Below are 16948 nucleotides of genomic sequence, written 5' to 3' on the forward strand. Positions count from 1 at the left end.
TGTCCGTTTCCTTGAGGGTAGTAAGGTGTGAAGAATTTTTGTGTTATCTCAAAAATTTTGCATACCTTAGTGACCTTTTCATTTTTGAAGTTGGATCCATTGTCAGAAATGATTGACTCAAGAACACCGAATCTGAGTACAATATTGTTCTTTACGAAACGAGAAACATGTTGTCCCTCAATTTTGACAAATGATGCGGCCTCTAGTCATTTGGTGAAGTACTCTATTGCCGTTAATATAAAACGGTGGTCGTTTGAGGCTTTTGGTTAGATCATTCCGACGATATCAAGACCCCACATGACAAAGGGCCATACGGGTGGTGTTGAGTTGAGTGGTACAGAGGTGCATGGATGACGTCTCCAAAAAGTTGACATTTGGGACACCTCTTGACGAACTTCCAGCAGTCTTCGGCCATAGTGGTCTAGTAATAGCCTTGGCGCCTGATTTTCTGAGCTAAGGTAGCTGCCCCAGAATGACCTCCTTCATTGTGTTACTCTGTCAGTACTTGATCGATTTTTGGCTGATCAAGACACCGTAGAATGATGTCATCGAAGGATTTCTTGAACAAGATATCACCTCTTACTAAGAATCCCATAGAAAACCTTTAAAGGACTTCTTTATCTTTTTTAGTGGCTCCTTCGGGGTATAACCCATCTTTTAATAGGGACATAACATTGTGGAACCATGGCTTTACCTTAACTAATGCATCTGAAGCCACGAGAGATATTTCTACATCGTTCTCATTTTCTTGATCTATTTCTTCTTCGATCCATGGGGAAGGGTCATGTTTGTTCCTGATGTAGAATGGCAGCGTGGTGATTTTTGAAGGAATATCAACCATTGAAGCAAGGGTCTCAAGGGTATCGACGAACCGATTATTTTCCCTAGTTACATGCTGAAAGGCGATTTTTCTTAAAATATGGGATCATCTTTTCCACCTTTTCTTGATAGGGTTGGAGCTTTTCTTCTTTCACCGTCCAAATCCCTTAAACTTGGTTTATGACTAGTAAGGAGTCACAAATCACTCGTATTTACTAGATTTTTGTTCCCATAGTATTCTCGAGCCTGGCTATCAAGGCTTCATATTCTGCAATGTTATTGGTACATGGAAAATTCAATCTGATGGTTGTTGATATTAAAATCTTCTCAGGTGAGCATAGTATGATATCTACACCTGACCCGTATTTGTTCCTTGCACCATCGAACTATAGCTCCCAAATTGATTCCTCGATTGTAAAGAGGTTTTCGCCAGGGAGATCCGTGTTGATGGGAGTGGTATTTGGCAATATGTGTTCAGCTAAGTGGTCAGCAATGGCTTGTCCTTTGACCAATTTTCGAGTGACATATTCGATCTCGAATTCGCTCAATAACATTCTCCACTTCACCAAACGTCCATGTAAGATTGATCTCTCCAATAGGTACTTGAGTGGGTCTATTTTTAGATGAGCTTGACTGTATGAGATAAGACATAGTGTCTTAATTTCTTCATGGCCCACACAAGCGTCAAGTAGTGCTTCTCCACATCCGTGTGTCTTGTTTCGTAGTTGACCATGGTTTGCTGATGTAGTATATCGTTTGTTCTTTTCCATGGTTGTTGTATTGTCATAACATTACCTCCATGGTCTTGTCTTTCACAAATATGTATAGGAACAGGGGTTTATTTGGACTAGGAGGATTAAGGATAGGATTTTTGGTTAAGTACTCCTTAATTTGATCAAACGCCTCTTGGCATTCATTGTCCCATATGAATGAAGTATCTTTCTTAAGGAGTCTATTAAATGGTGCACACTTGTCTGCCAGTTGTGAAATAATACGCCTTATGGCTTGTATGCGACCTTGAAGCCCACTGATTTCTCAGATGTTTCGGGGAGGGGGCATTTCAGTGATGGCTCGTATTTTGGACGGGTCCACTTCGATGCCCCTTTAGCTTACTATAAAGTCTAGTAATTGGCCAGATTCAACTTCAAAGGCACATTCCTGTGGATTGATTTTGAGTTGATATTTTTGAAGCCTTTCGAAAATGATTCTCCGATTGGTGAGATGATCAGACTTGGCCTTTGACTTAACCAGAATGTCGTCGACATAGTCTTCCATGATGGTATGCATTAAGTTGTGGAAGATGCTAGTAATTGCCCACCGATAAGTTGCCCTGCATTTTTTAGGCCAAAGGGCTTGACACTGTAGCAGTAGGTTCCCCATTGCATTATGAATGAAGTCTTGGTTTAGTCTTCTTCTGCCATGAGGATTTGGTAATAACCGGAGAAGCCGTCCATGAATGACAACATCTTGTGCCCCACAGTGTTGTCGACCAAGGCATCTATGTTTAGTAACAGAAAATTGTCCTTTGGGCATTCCTTATTGAGGTCTCGATAGCTGACACACACTCGGATCTTCCCATCTTTCTTGGGTACAACCATTATGTTAGCCAACCATTCTAAATAATCGACAAGGGTGATGAATATTGCCTTGAGAAGTTTATCAATTTTGAGCTCAAGGTGAGTCTTTTGACGTTGGAGTTTCTGCCCAACAGGCTTTACTCCTTCGTTGAATATTAGGTGATGTTGCACCAATGTGGGATCAAGCCCTGGCATATCATCGTATGACCAAGCGAAGACGTCGCGATATTCCTTGAGAAAGGAAATCATATTTTTTCGCTCTTCAGGAGAAAAGGAGGTTCCAATCTTGGTTATCCTTGGGTCCTTCTCAGTTCCTAAGTTTACGTCGATCGTCTCTTCGATGATAGCCGTTGGGTCACCATCGAACCTTTTCTTGAATTACTCAACATGGGAAGTGAGTTCCTCAGGTTGAGAGATTTCTTCAAACTCTTGGCTCTCTTAATCTTCGTCTTGGTCGTCCAATTCGTCATCTTGGGTAATGTGCACCGTTATTGGGCTACATTGAGTGATCGCCATTTTTCAAAATTCTTTTTCATTATTATCAATTTTATCATGTTTTGAATTTTCAACGGTTTTTGAAGTAACACAAGAGGTGTCCCTTATGGGACTCGCGAGAGAAATGTCAGGGACTGGACGCACAGGGTGGTTAGGTGGCCACCCTACCCCTATCCATTTTTTGGCACCGGGACTTAAAGGTGTCATTGGCATGCTTCCAACGATTCTTGAGATAGAGTGATAGACCAATTCCGTTCCTGGGTTTGAATAGGCGGATGAGCAAGCATGGTTGTGTCAGAGCCGATTGTGCATACCTTCAAATCCAGGTCAGCAAAAAGGTCTTCAATTCTTAGTTCTTGTGTATGCTGAGATGTGGAAGAAGAATTCTCTATCATTGGGGAATCAAGGATAACCTTTGGTCGTTTTAAAGGACGGGCATCGAGAGGATCGAGGCTTTGAATGCCCCCAGATACAAAGCCCGAATGGATTGAAGGCTTTATCCGGCTCTGAAATAAAGTGAGAGTACACCCAAGTCCTCTTTGATCCCCATTTTCAGTTTTGGCTTGGGGTGATTCAGAAATTGCCTCCATTACGCCTTGCCCTTGACTCCCCAAGCCTTGACCTAGTTGGAAGCCTTGGGAGAAGAGCATGTGCCAAGCCTCGAGGGACCCAAAACAGTATCATTGTTGACATTGGAAAATGTCTTCCATCAATGAGGAAGTTTGCAAAATTTGAGGAACAGGATCACCGGCCTCTAGACGTAAGGTGGCACAGTCGGCTTGCTCGAAGGAAGCGAGCAGGATTTCTCTGAGCTCGACCCCTACGGTTAGCTTCCCGTTACCCATACTAGGATTGAGAAAAGAAGGGGGTTCAGCACATACCTTCGCGATGCCCTTTTTAGTCAGAAATTTGAGACATCGATGGAGTGTAGAGGCGACCATGAGGTTTTCATGCAGCCATAGTCTTCCTAGCAACATGTTGAATGAAGGTTTTATGCCCAAGACATAAAACTTTATCACTTGGACGGTAGAGCCGATCTTGAGTGTGAAAGGCAGTATGCCTTCAGCTTGTCTCTTGGTCCCGTCGTATGCAACGATAGTTACTTGACATGGCTCAAAGTCATCCAGTCTTTTGCATATCTACTTCACTATTTTCATAGGGCATATGTTTAAGGATACCCCATTATCAACAAGCACTCTTCGTATCTCATATCCTTGCATGAAAACTGTGATGTGCAAAGGTTGGACATGAAAGCGATTGAAGCTGACTGGGATGTCATCGTCCGTAAACAAGAGTGGCGTTGGTGCCATCAGTTGGTTTATCATTCCGCACGACTCATCTGGCTGTGTGTTGCTCAGAATGTGTGTCTTAGCGATGACCTTTTCGATTTGGGCTCTGTGTGTTAGTGAATTGGCAAGCAGCTCCAAGATGGAGATTTGAGCCTGGATCTTCCCGAGATGGGCCGGTAGATCGTAGGTGGTTGCGGATCCTTGAATTTCTTTATTCGGTTCGTAATTTATGACTCCTGCTGATTGTCTGGCTTTTGAGGTGTTCCCCATTCTTTCATCGAGAGTACCGGCCATCAATTGACTGGGTTGGAACACTCGGCCTCTTCGGGTTAGGAAATCAACCTTGCCAGCTTGAAGCTCGATAGGGTCAGCCCTAGTAAGAGTAATGGGAGACTTTCGGGTGTTGGCCCCTTGCTTGGAAGATGATCCATTTTTGTTGATTTTGACCAAATCAATTTCTAGCGTATCATCTTCGCCATATTGGTCCCCTTTGGAAAGGTTATCGAAGTTCAGAGATGAAGGGTTTCCTCTAAAAAGGCTCAAACGATCTTATTCGGGCTCTTGAAAGTGATGATCACAAGCCAATATGAATTGACTGAGATCCTCTTCTTCATCTCCAATCTCAATCAATCGAATGACAACGTTTTATTTTGAGTTGTCTTGAGCTCTCAGCTTTTCAGTCGTTGTGATCATATTTTTAGGGAGAGGATTTGTGAAGATACCCATGTTTTGATTAGGTTCTTCGACAAGTTGATTTCTAGGTGCATCAGTGATGTCCCCCTAAGGATTAACCCTTGAATCACATGTTTCAAATACAAGCAGTTTTGAGTATCATGAGCATGGTTTTGATGCCATTTGCACCACTTGCTCTTATCCGTGACTTGAAATGGTGGCGGGAAAAAACCATATTTCTAGCCAAGAGTAATTCCAACACCTTTTCTAAAGGGTCTTTGAGAGGTGTGAAATTATCCTCTCGTCTTTGGTTATTATTTTGAGTGTTGGCTCTCGACTGACCTCTTCGGTTTTGGTTTCGATTGTTATGCTGAGTGGCTGATCCTTGCGTCAGTCCATTAACGACAATCTCATTAACCTAACCGAAAATTCCCCTTGTTATTGTTTTTATTCTTATTTTGGGGAGTTGTTATCAGTTTATTATTGAGCCTAGTGTTGAGGGGTGTCTCTCTAACCCTTTCATGTCGTGCCACCCGCTCAATCATGGAGTCGAAAGAGTGGGGGATAAGACCTTGGCTAAAGAAGGTCCTGTATTCAGGAGCGGCGTTCTCTAAGGCCATGGAGATTTTGGCTGAGTCCGTAAGTGGACATTCTATGACCCGCATCGTCGCCTCACGAAATCGACTAATGAAATCGTCGAAGGATTCTCCTGGGTTTTGTTTCATTGCACTGAGCTCGCTCAAGGAGAGAGATATTGGTGTTGACCTGCGGTAGTGAGAGATGAATAGGTTGAATGTTTCATCTGGAGTGATGTGTGGTTGAGTGGACATTATTCTCCGATGCCAGTTCAAGGCCTCGCCGGTCAATGTTTGCGAAACTATGGCCTTCAACTGGTTAGGCATGTCTCACAAAGCTCGAATGGAGAGGAGGTACGCGTTGATGTGAGTGTCTGGATCGCTTTTCCCATTGAACTTGTTTCTAAATCTAGGACGACAAATCTCAGGAGAAGGTCTTCCATGCCTCCAAGGGTCTCATGAATATAGGCCTTTGGGGGTAGAATTTCGTGCATGCCCATTCTTACAAGCATATCCTGCATTGTTTTTATAGTGCCTTGATGTTGGATATTTGGCATGACAGTAGCTCTGCCGGTCGGTGGGTTTTCAAGCGTAGACTGATGATTCGAGACTCGGGGTACATGTTGGCCTACATGGGCCTGAGATTGATGAGCCACAGTCATCGGGGCAGTTTGATACATTTGTTCCTGAGGGGCGTACTGACCCATAGTTGTCGCCACTGTTTGCAAAAATTGCATGGTTTGTTGGACCGGATGAACTAGAGGGACCGATTGAATAATCGACTGACTCGGTTGTGTTAGGGGTTGACCTATACCACTAAATTGGTCTGGGATCGACCCGTGAGCTGAGGCCTGAACAGCGTAACCTAGGTCAACTAGACTTTTAAGGGAAGATTGGATGCCTATCTCACCCAAGGGTTGGTCTAGATTGCCACCTCTACTTCATATAGTGTTCAGGACATCATGAGTTGTACTATGGTGGCTCAAGGTTGGGTTAGATCCTCTAGACTTAGGTGGGTCTTGGTTTTGGGATCGTTGGGCCCCAGGGTTATCTCGGTGTGATTTTTGGGAATGGGCATTAGATACGGCCTGAACTTCTTCCCTCGCTCGGCTCCTACTTTGGTTTCCTAAAAGCCCCTGTAAGACGACACCCGGTCGGACCCCTTGACTATTCATAGTTTTTTGGATGGAGCTGACTTTTCGGGCCACACCGATTTTAGGATTAGGAGTCGACCCTTGGGACTCTGCCTCTAATTGAAGCCATGGATGCTAGATAATGGATTGACCTGAGTTCTGGCCATAATCCTAAGGGATCGCAGCATACTGATCTCTAGGTTTGGGCAGGTTAGGCTTAGAATCGGCCGTGGAGCAATCATCATAGTCGCCTTGAGTGACTGACATGGTGATTGCTTTTGGCAGGGTTCTAGAATCTAAACTTTGGAAAGATCTAAACTCGACGACTTAAGGCAGACCGAGCCTGACTCTAGGGGAAAAACCTTAACTGAGACCTAGGCTACGACTAGACTGGGTGAAACTTTCTAGACTCAATGGGTTTTGGTTAAGACCTTGCACTAGGGTAAGCCTAGTCTAGCTCTAGGCGCATCTCTAAGCTTGGACCTATGCTAGAAACTGAACTGAGAGCTTGGCTCGGACCAAGAGTGGGTCTAGGTTCTAACACTTGCTTATCATGTCAGAATCAAGACCTCCGAGTTGGCGGGATAGGTGTGAGCCTAGTTCAGACCTGGACTAAGCTGAGTGCAAACCTGGGCTTGGACCAAGAGAGTTGTGATAATCAGACCGAGTATCAACCCAAACTGGATCAAAGTTGAGCTAGGCACGAGCCCTTGGCTCGGACCAAAAGGGGCCTAGGTTCGGACCTGGGTGTGAACCTGGTTCGAGCCTGGGCTAGACTGGATATAAGTCTGAACTTGGACCTAGAGGGTTCAGCTCCGACCAAAAGCGGGTCCAGACTGAGATCTAAGATTAACCAACAGAAATAAGCAAGCACAGCACACGAAAACTTTTGACCTAGTATTATAGGTAGGCTTGGCTTGAGAGTGGGTTCCTAACTATTGAAATGCGGCTAGGCTGATATAGGTCCCCACATAGGTCCTGGCCTCCTGTTATAGGTTTCCACTAGGTCCTACTATACATGGAGTTGCTTTGAGGCAAAGGATTATGGAGGGGCTCTCACAGTTAAAGTTACACGAATCCCAACCGCCTCGTCTCTCAAAGCTAGGTTTCCCTCACACCGTTAACACGAATTTTGGGGGTTTTCGAAATATCTATTTGTTGGTTTCCAGGGTATTCCTGGTTCGGTGTGTGCTGGAGTGTGTAAAGAAGCACACAATCAAAAATACTTGTCAAGCACACAATGCAAGAAAGAAAATAAGTGAGCGCTCGATACTGATAACGCCTACCAATGCACACTTCGAGGCGAAGCTCACTCAAAGCACAATATAGATGGAGGGTAAGCAACCGCTAAGAAGGTACAGTCACAACAGTGAGACCAGGCATAGTTCGTGCTAAGTCAAGCGCGGCCCAAGTCAAGGGAGACTCGAACGGGACACGGTTCGGGGAGAGTGCAAGCAACCCTCAATGTATTTTTTTATTTTTTTATTTTGTTTATCTTTTTAATTTTGATAAAAAAAAGTTAAAATAAGCATGGTGAAAGCAAGGAAAACATGATTTCAATCAAAATTAACAAACTAAAATAAAGTCGGAAAGCCATAAACAGAACATACTTATTTGAAGCCAAATAATTTTTTGTATTTTTAAGAATTTTATTTTAAGTTCAAAACTGGTGAACATGAAGCCAAAACCCTCTGAAAGAGGTCTGTGGGGTCCCAAAATATTTCTTGGACCACTGCAACTGGGCGACACAGGTGGTGTCGCGCAGGCGGCACTACTGGTGTCGCCCTTGCAGGTTGGGTGACACTCCTAGTGTTGCCCAAAAAAAAGTATTTTTTTCCTTTTTTTTTATTTTTTTATTATGAAAAGAAAATATTTTTCTATACAGGTTGAACAGATCTGTATAGAGAAAAATATTTATTTGTATTTTTAAAAATTTTATTTTTATCTAAAATATTTTGAGCAGTCACAAGAGATTCCCTGGAACAAGACTGCAAAGTTTCAAAATATTCTGAAACTCCTAAATTCTAAATCTAAAACTTCTAGAGTTTTAGAAGATTATGGTGGTGTCGCTAGGGCGACACCAGAACAAACAGGGTTTCGTAGCGCCGAAACCCTAGGTCCTAGACACAACTAATTCTTGGGATCTTTTGTGACTGAAAACAGCGAATAAAAATCATATTTTGGTGCTTGGATCAAGCTCAAAATGCCCCACGGTGGGCATCAAAGTGTTTGCAACGCAAAATCAGACAGATCTTCCGACAAAGATCTCTCCTATCTTGACACCTTAAACTGATGAAAAAGATGTGATAGAGAAAGTGGGACAAATCAAATTCAGATCTGAGGCCAAATCTGCCCGAAAACGAGCAGATCTGCTCTCGGATCTGTGGCAAAGCCAACATGATCCAAAGCATTAAAAACACAATTTCAAAGAAAATTAATAGATCAAAATAAAATAAAACAGAATCAAACAGTAAGGAGAAAAAGAAAGAAAGAGTTAAAGAACGATACCAAATCAGGCCAGATGGCCCGTGACTCCCGAGCATTTGAGGGCTCGCTCGTATCAGAACTAGCATCGTCTTTTCCTCTCTGATTTAGATGTTGACCAGCAGATCCCTGGTTTCAAATGGTTGTTGAGCCCTAAGGATGGTTTAAGACTAGGGTTGTTGCGCTCTAAAGATCTAAGGTTTTTAGGCTTAGGGTTAGGGTTAGGTTTTTTCTCTCTTAGCTCTTTTCTCAAGCAGTGTCTCTCTAGGGTTTCAATCTTTTTCTCGGGTTTCAATCTTCCTCCCTCCAAATGATCATGAAAAATAGATTTTATAAGAGCCAAGGATCTATTGAAAAGGATATCTTCCCATAACCAGCAGATCCTCCAGCCAAAAATTTTGTTTTTACGGATTCGGATCTGGGCAACACACTTAGTATCGCCCAAATAAAAGCGGAAAAAAGCACAAAAAAAGGTAAGAAAATCATCTCAAAAGGAAAATTCCAAGTTTGGGCAAAAAAGGGAGTGGTGTCGCCCAGTCTAGGCTGGGCGACACTCCTAGTGCCGCCCAAGTCTAAAGTGGTCCATTTGACGTTTTTCACTTCAGGTGTGTTCCTCGGCCTCTTGTGAATCTCTCATAGAAACTTTGGGTCAAAAAGTATTCTTTTACTATTTTTAATGATTTTTTAGTAAAACAAGGCGTTTGTGGGATTCTGGGTCAAAACAGGGCATTTGTAGGGTTCTTGGTAGGCAAATTGATTCCGAGTCACAAGGTAGGTTGTGTGAACTATGGATTTTGGATTTATTAGGATAATGTAGTCCTAAAGGTTCAGGAAACCACAAAATTTACCAGATTTAAAATGGGGTGTCTACAAGGGGCTAAAGAGGTCCCTTGGCTCTGACCTAACCGACGACTCGATACAATAGGTGGGACGTGTGACTCAACAAGGGCAGCAAGACCCAAGAAAGCTTTGACCTTGGGTAAGTTCTTAAGATGCTCGATTGGAAGGGACTTGTAGTCTATAGAATTGTGTAAGGATGAACCTTGAGGAATAGAAGCATGGCTTGAAGAACTCGTGGGTTTAGGTGAAGATGTTTTACTCTCTAGTTTTCCTTGGTGGCTAGCCTTGCTTGAGTTATATTTGGACATTTGTGAGAGGTGCGCCCCTTATTGAGCAGTATATTCCCTAGACATACACTTAGAAGATGAAGGTGGGTTCAGTCCTGATTCTTTAGTTTCGGGTCAAATGCTCTAACTGTTTTGAGTAGCTGGAGCCAAACAAACTTGTTGCACTCCACAGTTTGGCTGGATTACAGATGGGCTTGCTAGGCGTACCCCTGAGTGTGGGATTATGGACCCACTGAAACTCGATATCGATTGACTTGAGACAGAGCAGACTCAAGGAACTGAGCCATAAGGTCTTGTAGGTCTACTCATTTAACGGAGTCTAGACTATGTAGTAAACTAAATAACTGAGTCACCATGAACTATGGACATAGCAACAAGACTATGCACAAAAATCTCATTTTATTTTATTCTTCTATCAAGAAACAAGATAAAAATACTTCGAAAAGAATTTTTTTGAAAGAGAATAAAGGATGCTTCTAAAGAAGATAAAATCAATAAAATTCAAAGTTATGCAGATAAGGCTTAAAAGCAAAAGATAAGATAAAAAAAAGATGATATCTATTTCTAATCTAAACAGATAAAGCAAAGAAAGCCTAGATCTATCAGCTTTTTCTTTTCTTTTTTTTAAAAAAAAAAACTAGTTTATCAAAAGAAGTAAAAAATTCTTTTCTTTTTTCTTATTAGGAAAAAGATAAAGATTCTTTCTAAAAGATGTATTCTAAAAATATAAAGATGCACTTAAAATCGATAATTATGATCTAAAGTAAATAAAAGATTATCTAAATATGATAAGCATGAATGAAAGAAGATATGTAAACGAGGATATAGATGATATCAAGATGAATCTAAAGATGTTCTAAAAAAACAAAGATGATAAATATGATCTAAAAGATTATCTAAAAAGATTATCTAAAAAGATAATCTAAAAGGTGAACATAAAAGAAAGATCTAATGATAAATTGATCGAGATGGATCTAAAAGAAAGATTATCTAAAAAAACAAAGATGATCTAAAAGATGAATCAAAAGAAGATCTAAAGATAGAGATGATCAAAATGGGATCTAAAGAAAAGATGATCTAAAAAAATAAAGATAATATAAAAGATAAATCTAAAGAAGATCTAAAGATAAAGAAAAAAAAATCTTAAAATTTTTATGGAGAGAGAAAAAAAATAAGATCTAAAAAGAAAATATAGAACCTAATAAAAATAAATATTTTTAAATCTACCTTATGTTTTGTTCTTTTTTTATTTTTATTTTTGCAGGAAAAAATAAATATGAAAAAAAAAAAAGGAAGCTTTTTTTAAATCTAAAATACGGATCTGCAGCTCTAGGTGTCCCACGGTGGGCGCCAAACTGTTTACGCTCCGATCTGTGCTGATCTCTTGGATAAGATCTGCTCAAATATTAGAAAAAACTGAGTTATTTTTTAAAAAAGTAGAGAAAGTGGGGTCGCTTGAATTATGGGCTCAGAAAAATCCCAGATCTGTAGAGATCTGGTCTTTTTCTGAATCCTCTAGCAACATCAGCTCAAAATCTGTATTTTGACCAAAAAACGCTTCTAAATTTAATCAAATCTAATAATAATTTAATTTTCAAAAAAATAAAAAAATAAAAAAAGAGAATTAAATGAAGAAAAACAAACTAAGCTAAAAGTGATATTTACCTCCAAGGACCCGAAACCTGGAGTTTCGAGTTTGGATCAAGCCGCTCTTCTGATTTACGCCACCATCTCCTTTTTTGGATGATTTTTTTTGCTGGATTTGGTAGATATAAGGTTTTTTGACCTAGATCTAGGGTTCTTAAGGAATGGGAAAAGCTGGGAATTTTAGGTAGCGTCTACCTAGGCTTTTCTTAGGATTGGATAAAAATTTCCTTAGTTTCTTAGGATTGGAGGAGAATTTCTTAGTTTTCTATCGGTCTTGAGATCTCCAGAGGATGAATATAAATTCTGAAAAAACTAAGGGCTTTGGGATTTTCAGAGGTTGAATATGAATTCTAGAATTTTCTTTGATTTTTTAGGATTGTTTTGGATTTTTAGGAATTTTCTAAGTGTTTTCCAATGTTTGGGTTGTTTTGGGCTATTTTTCTACTTTCGAGAATTTCTAAGGGATTTCTTTCCTTTTTTTGATCTCTTTTTCATCCTCATTTTGGGTTAGGGAGAGGAGATATTGAAAAATTATTAAAAAAATTTTGGATTTATCTTGGAGTTTGAGCCTTATCTAATTCAAGAAAACGCCTTTACTACATCATAAAATGCATTAACTGCACCATCAAGCCACGTATGGGTCTGCAGGGACAGACCGGCCCACAGCTCGACACTTGGGTCTCACAGGGATTAAATTGTTATTTGTTATATCTTTTTATCCGTATGTCCGATTTAGGTGAATCTCGGACCTTTGGAAAGATCTCGGACTCTACTTCAAGTTGAGATAGGATTTGGATAGTTTTAGAGCAGTTAAATTGGGTCTAGGTTGCCTATGTTCTACTAGGGTTTGTGCGGTTCTTTAGGACCAGAATCAAGGTTTTTAGAAGTTCCCTTAGCCAGAATTTTGAAGGGGGTATCTACAGGTAGCATTAGAGTGACTATTACAAGGAGTGTCACCGGCTCAAAGATAGTACAGTTCATGTTGACTGTCACTTCAGATTCCGATTGTCAGAGTCTTCTCAACCGCACTGACTCAAAGATAGCAATATCAGTTCGATGTTTTATGGATTAAAAGCATCCATTGGCGTACCACCTACCCAAAGGAGTCATTCAAAAGAATGATCCTTCGAAAAGGGTTTTCGTTCCCACTGTGTCTCAGTGTCTACTTGTTTCCATTCACTTGGTACCCCAAGTGAATGCCAAAGAGGGGCAACTGTCTTTTGAAATTCTAGCTAAAGGAACTCTTAAAAACCTCGATTCTGAACCTAAAGGACCACACAAACTTTAGTAGACCATAGGAAATCTAGACCCAATTTAATTGTTTCAAAACTATCCAAATCATATCTTAACTTTAAGTAAAGCCCGTGATCTTTTCAAAGATCCAAGAAACGCCTGAATTAGACCTATGGATAAGAAAATACAACAAATGACAATTTAGTCCTGTAAGTGTCGGGCCTCAAGCTGGTCCATAACACAGTCCGACAAGCCCATACGTGCCTTGATGATGCAGGCGTAGCCTGATGGCACAGTCACCAAGTTTTATGATGCAGTAAAGGTATTTTTTTGAATTAGATAAGGTTAAAACTTCAAGATAAATCCAAAAAATTCCGAACAAATTTCAAAAAAATCAAGAAAAAATGCCAATTTATTTTTTCTAAAAATTAATTTATCATTAGATTTAATTAAATTTAGAATCATTTTTTAAGTCAAAATACAGATTTGAAGACGATGCTGCCAGTGGGCTCAGAAAAAGACCAGATCTGAATGGATTTGGGATTTTCAAGGACCCTACTCTCTCCACCTTTTCATAAGTAACTTAGTTTTTACTAAGATTTGAGTAGATCTCATTCCAGAGATTGGCATAGATCAGAGCGTAAACACTCATGTATTATATTATTATCTTCTCATAATTAGATTATGATCGTATTCTCATTTTCATGTCATTCTCATGTATTATCATTCCCTCATAATAATATTATGATATTAATGATATTCTCATCTTCTCATAATTATATTATGATAATATTCTCATTTTCAGTTCATTCGCATGTATTATATTATTATCTTATCATAATTATATTATAGTAATATTCCCATTTTCATGTCATTCTCATGTATTATATTATTATTTTCTCATAATTATATTATGATTTTAATAATATTTTCATTCTCATGAAATATTATTATCTCATAATGACATTATTATTATAATACTATAATATTTCTCTCTCTATCTTATGAACATATTTTTATACTCCTCCCTATATAGACTCATTTGGTTTGTTGTCTCATACCTTTAGCTAAACGCTAGTAATCTTAGTCATACTCTGACAGCAATAGCCATATACCCATATCGTGACATATAAATGTAAGTGACCTTATTCCCCTAAAAATGATCCACTTTTAATAAAATTATGATATTCTATCTATCATTTTTATATTATAAATTTTATGAGTAAATGATCTCATTTTCGTATAAACTGCTATTTCTGTATTTCCATCAACCAGTACGAATTTTAGATATTGTAAGTACTATGTGCAAGTGACCCTATTTTCCAATAAACAAAATTTGTATTGCTGCAATGTTTCCATCTGTAGATTTTAGACGCTATAAGTTTTACATATTCCTGTAAAATAATTATTTGTATTTCCGTAAATTTGTGATATTTTCGTTTATTAAAGATATTAGATAGTTGAAAATTCAATATTTAAACTCAAGAGTTCTTCTATTGATAAGAAATTGTTTATCATGTTGTATTTCAAATATTTCTCTCAGAACTGCTACATTTCTGTAATTATTACCCAATTTAACTGATTACTTATAAAAATATCAGTTTTAGTACAATATATAGCAGAAAATTCTGAATTTGTTCTTTATATAATATAAAAAAAGTTTGTCACACTTCAGGAATATTAGTAAACTTAGGGTGTGACATAATTTCATCCTAATTTTTAGAGAATATATAATCTTTAATATGGAGATCATGAATATGAAAAAAAAAAAAAATTGAAAACTAAACATAATAATTATATTAAGAAAATATTTGGACCGTTAGTTACACTTATTTTGAGATGGACTACCTATTTGCATCCATCTTCATCCATCTTTAAGATGGATGCTTTATACCTCTGGACAACATACTATAGAAATGCGGTCCAGCCCACATGAAATAATTTTCCTTCTATTTCTCTACTTGAAACTTTATATATCATTATAAATTTTTATTTGCTAACTGCAGGGTTTGCCGCCTTGGGCGAGTACACTCAAATACACCAAAGGTAGTCCGGCCCGACAGGGTGCCAAGCCAGGTCGCTCAACTTGAGGGATATAAAATTTCTCCGTTGTTCGATCTTCAATCTAATACCTACACCACTAACCCCCTGAGGGCCACATAGAGACAAATATGTGTGAGAGAGAGAGAGAGAGAGAGAGAGAGAGAAATTTATCAAAATTGTCACAAAGAAACCAACAATTTTATATTGTACCCTACATTTTTAATTAAATTCCAAAATACCCAAAAAACAAACATGATTTTGAGTTGAAATATTATAATACTTTATAATATTTATCATATTATATAATATATTATATATTTATATTTCTTTTATTAATGTAATTTATATTATATCTTTTTGGGTAAGTATGTAATTTATATTATATAGTATATATAGATTACATATTATATATAATATATAATGTTAATATATATTTATTTTATATTGGTCACTAAAAAGTTATTGCTTCAGGTGCCTAATCATTTTCTCTGAAACTGAATTATGCTTATAATACTTATTTTTTAAAAAAAACATTATGTGACGATATAAAAAATACATATAAATTTTAAACTTTTTTTGCAATTTTTTGAGATTTTTTGAGTTTTTTGGGATTTTTTTATCAAAATTGCATATTTAAAAAAAATCAGGGCACTAATCGACCGATCTAACCAGAATCAGTCAAACTAATCGGATCGGGCCAAGACCGACTTGCGGCCCAATCCGTTGTTTTGAACACTGGATTGAACAAATGAAAGGAATGCATGAACACGTGTTTGCTAGTCTAGAAGCCAATACAGCCAAATACAATGAAGCAGTGGACAAACATCGTTGTTTCAAGGAGTTTAATAGGGAAGACTGGGTAATAGTGTATCTCAAGAAGGAACGACATCCATGGGACAATACAAGTTGAATGATAGCAAGATAGGACCATTCAAGATTTTGAAGAAGATGGCAATAATGCTTATAAGGTCACCTTGCCTTCACACATGGAGACTTCATACTTCTTCAACAGTGTTTATCTGTCAAAGTATCATGGTATGGAGTGTATGAAGTTGAAGATGTGAACTCGAGGGCGAGTTCTCCTCAACCCAGGGAGAATGATGGAGATCAAAGCACAAGTAGCCACGAGTGTATTCTATGGGAGCGACAGATTCCTCTTAATGTTCGCTCATATTTGGAAGACAAAAACTCTAGAAGCACTTCCAAGAAGAACAAGAAGAGCAAAAAATAGTTTTCATAATTTTTTTTTTTGTTTTTAACACTATTTCATATGTTATTTATTTATTTATTTCATTGTTGGACTAGTTAGAGATTTTTTATATATTTTAATTAAAGTTAGGGAGTTTAATTTCAAGTTATATTTAAGTTATGAATTTTTTATCAAAAGTTAAATTGTATGGACAAATATTATCTAAAACAATAATTTTTTCAATATAAATAAGGGCATGGATGAGCTAGAGAATCATTCATGTATTTCTCTTTAAGAAGATAAAGACTTTGTCTTGTAAAAGAACTTTAAGATTTGAGCCCTAGGTGGGCCAAAACCTTAGGTTTTCTCCATAATTGTGTGCTTCTTGCTGATTTTTTCAGTTCCTTCAAGTTCTCCTTACATCATGTGATCATCAATAAAAATGATATAATAACGTGACCCCTTCTTTGATGTAAGAGGCGCTGGTCCCCAAACATCAGTATGCACAAGATCAAACCTAGAAGTATAAATTGAATTGTTGTGATTGAATAGTAACACATATGTTTTAGATAGTTTGCACGACTCACAATCTTTAACATAAAGTGATCTAACCAACATACAGTACATTCATAGAAATGGAGGGAACATGATAAACACTAGAAATA

This window comes from Amborella trichopoda, chromosome 2 (genome assembly GCF_054954075.1).
Source record: "Amborella trichopoda isolate Santa Cruz 75 chromosome 2, AtrichopodaSantaCruz75HAP2 v2.0, whole genome shotgun sequence".
Lineage (NCBI taxonomy): Eukaryota > Viridiplantae > Streptophyta > Magnoliopsida > Amborellales > Amborellaceae > Amborella > Amborella trichopoda.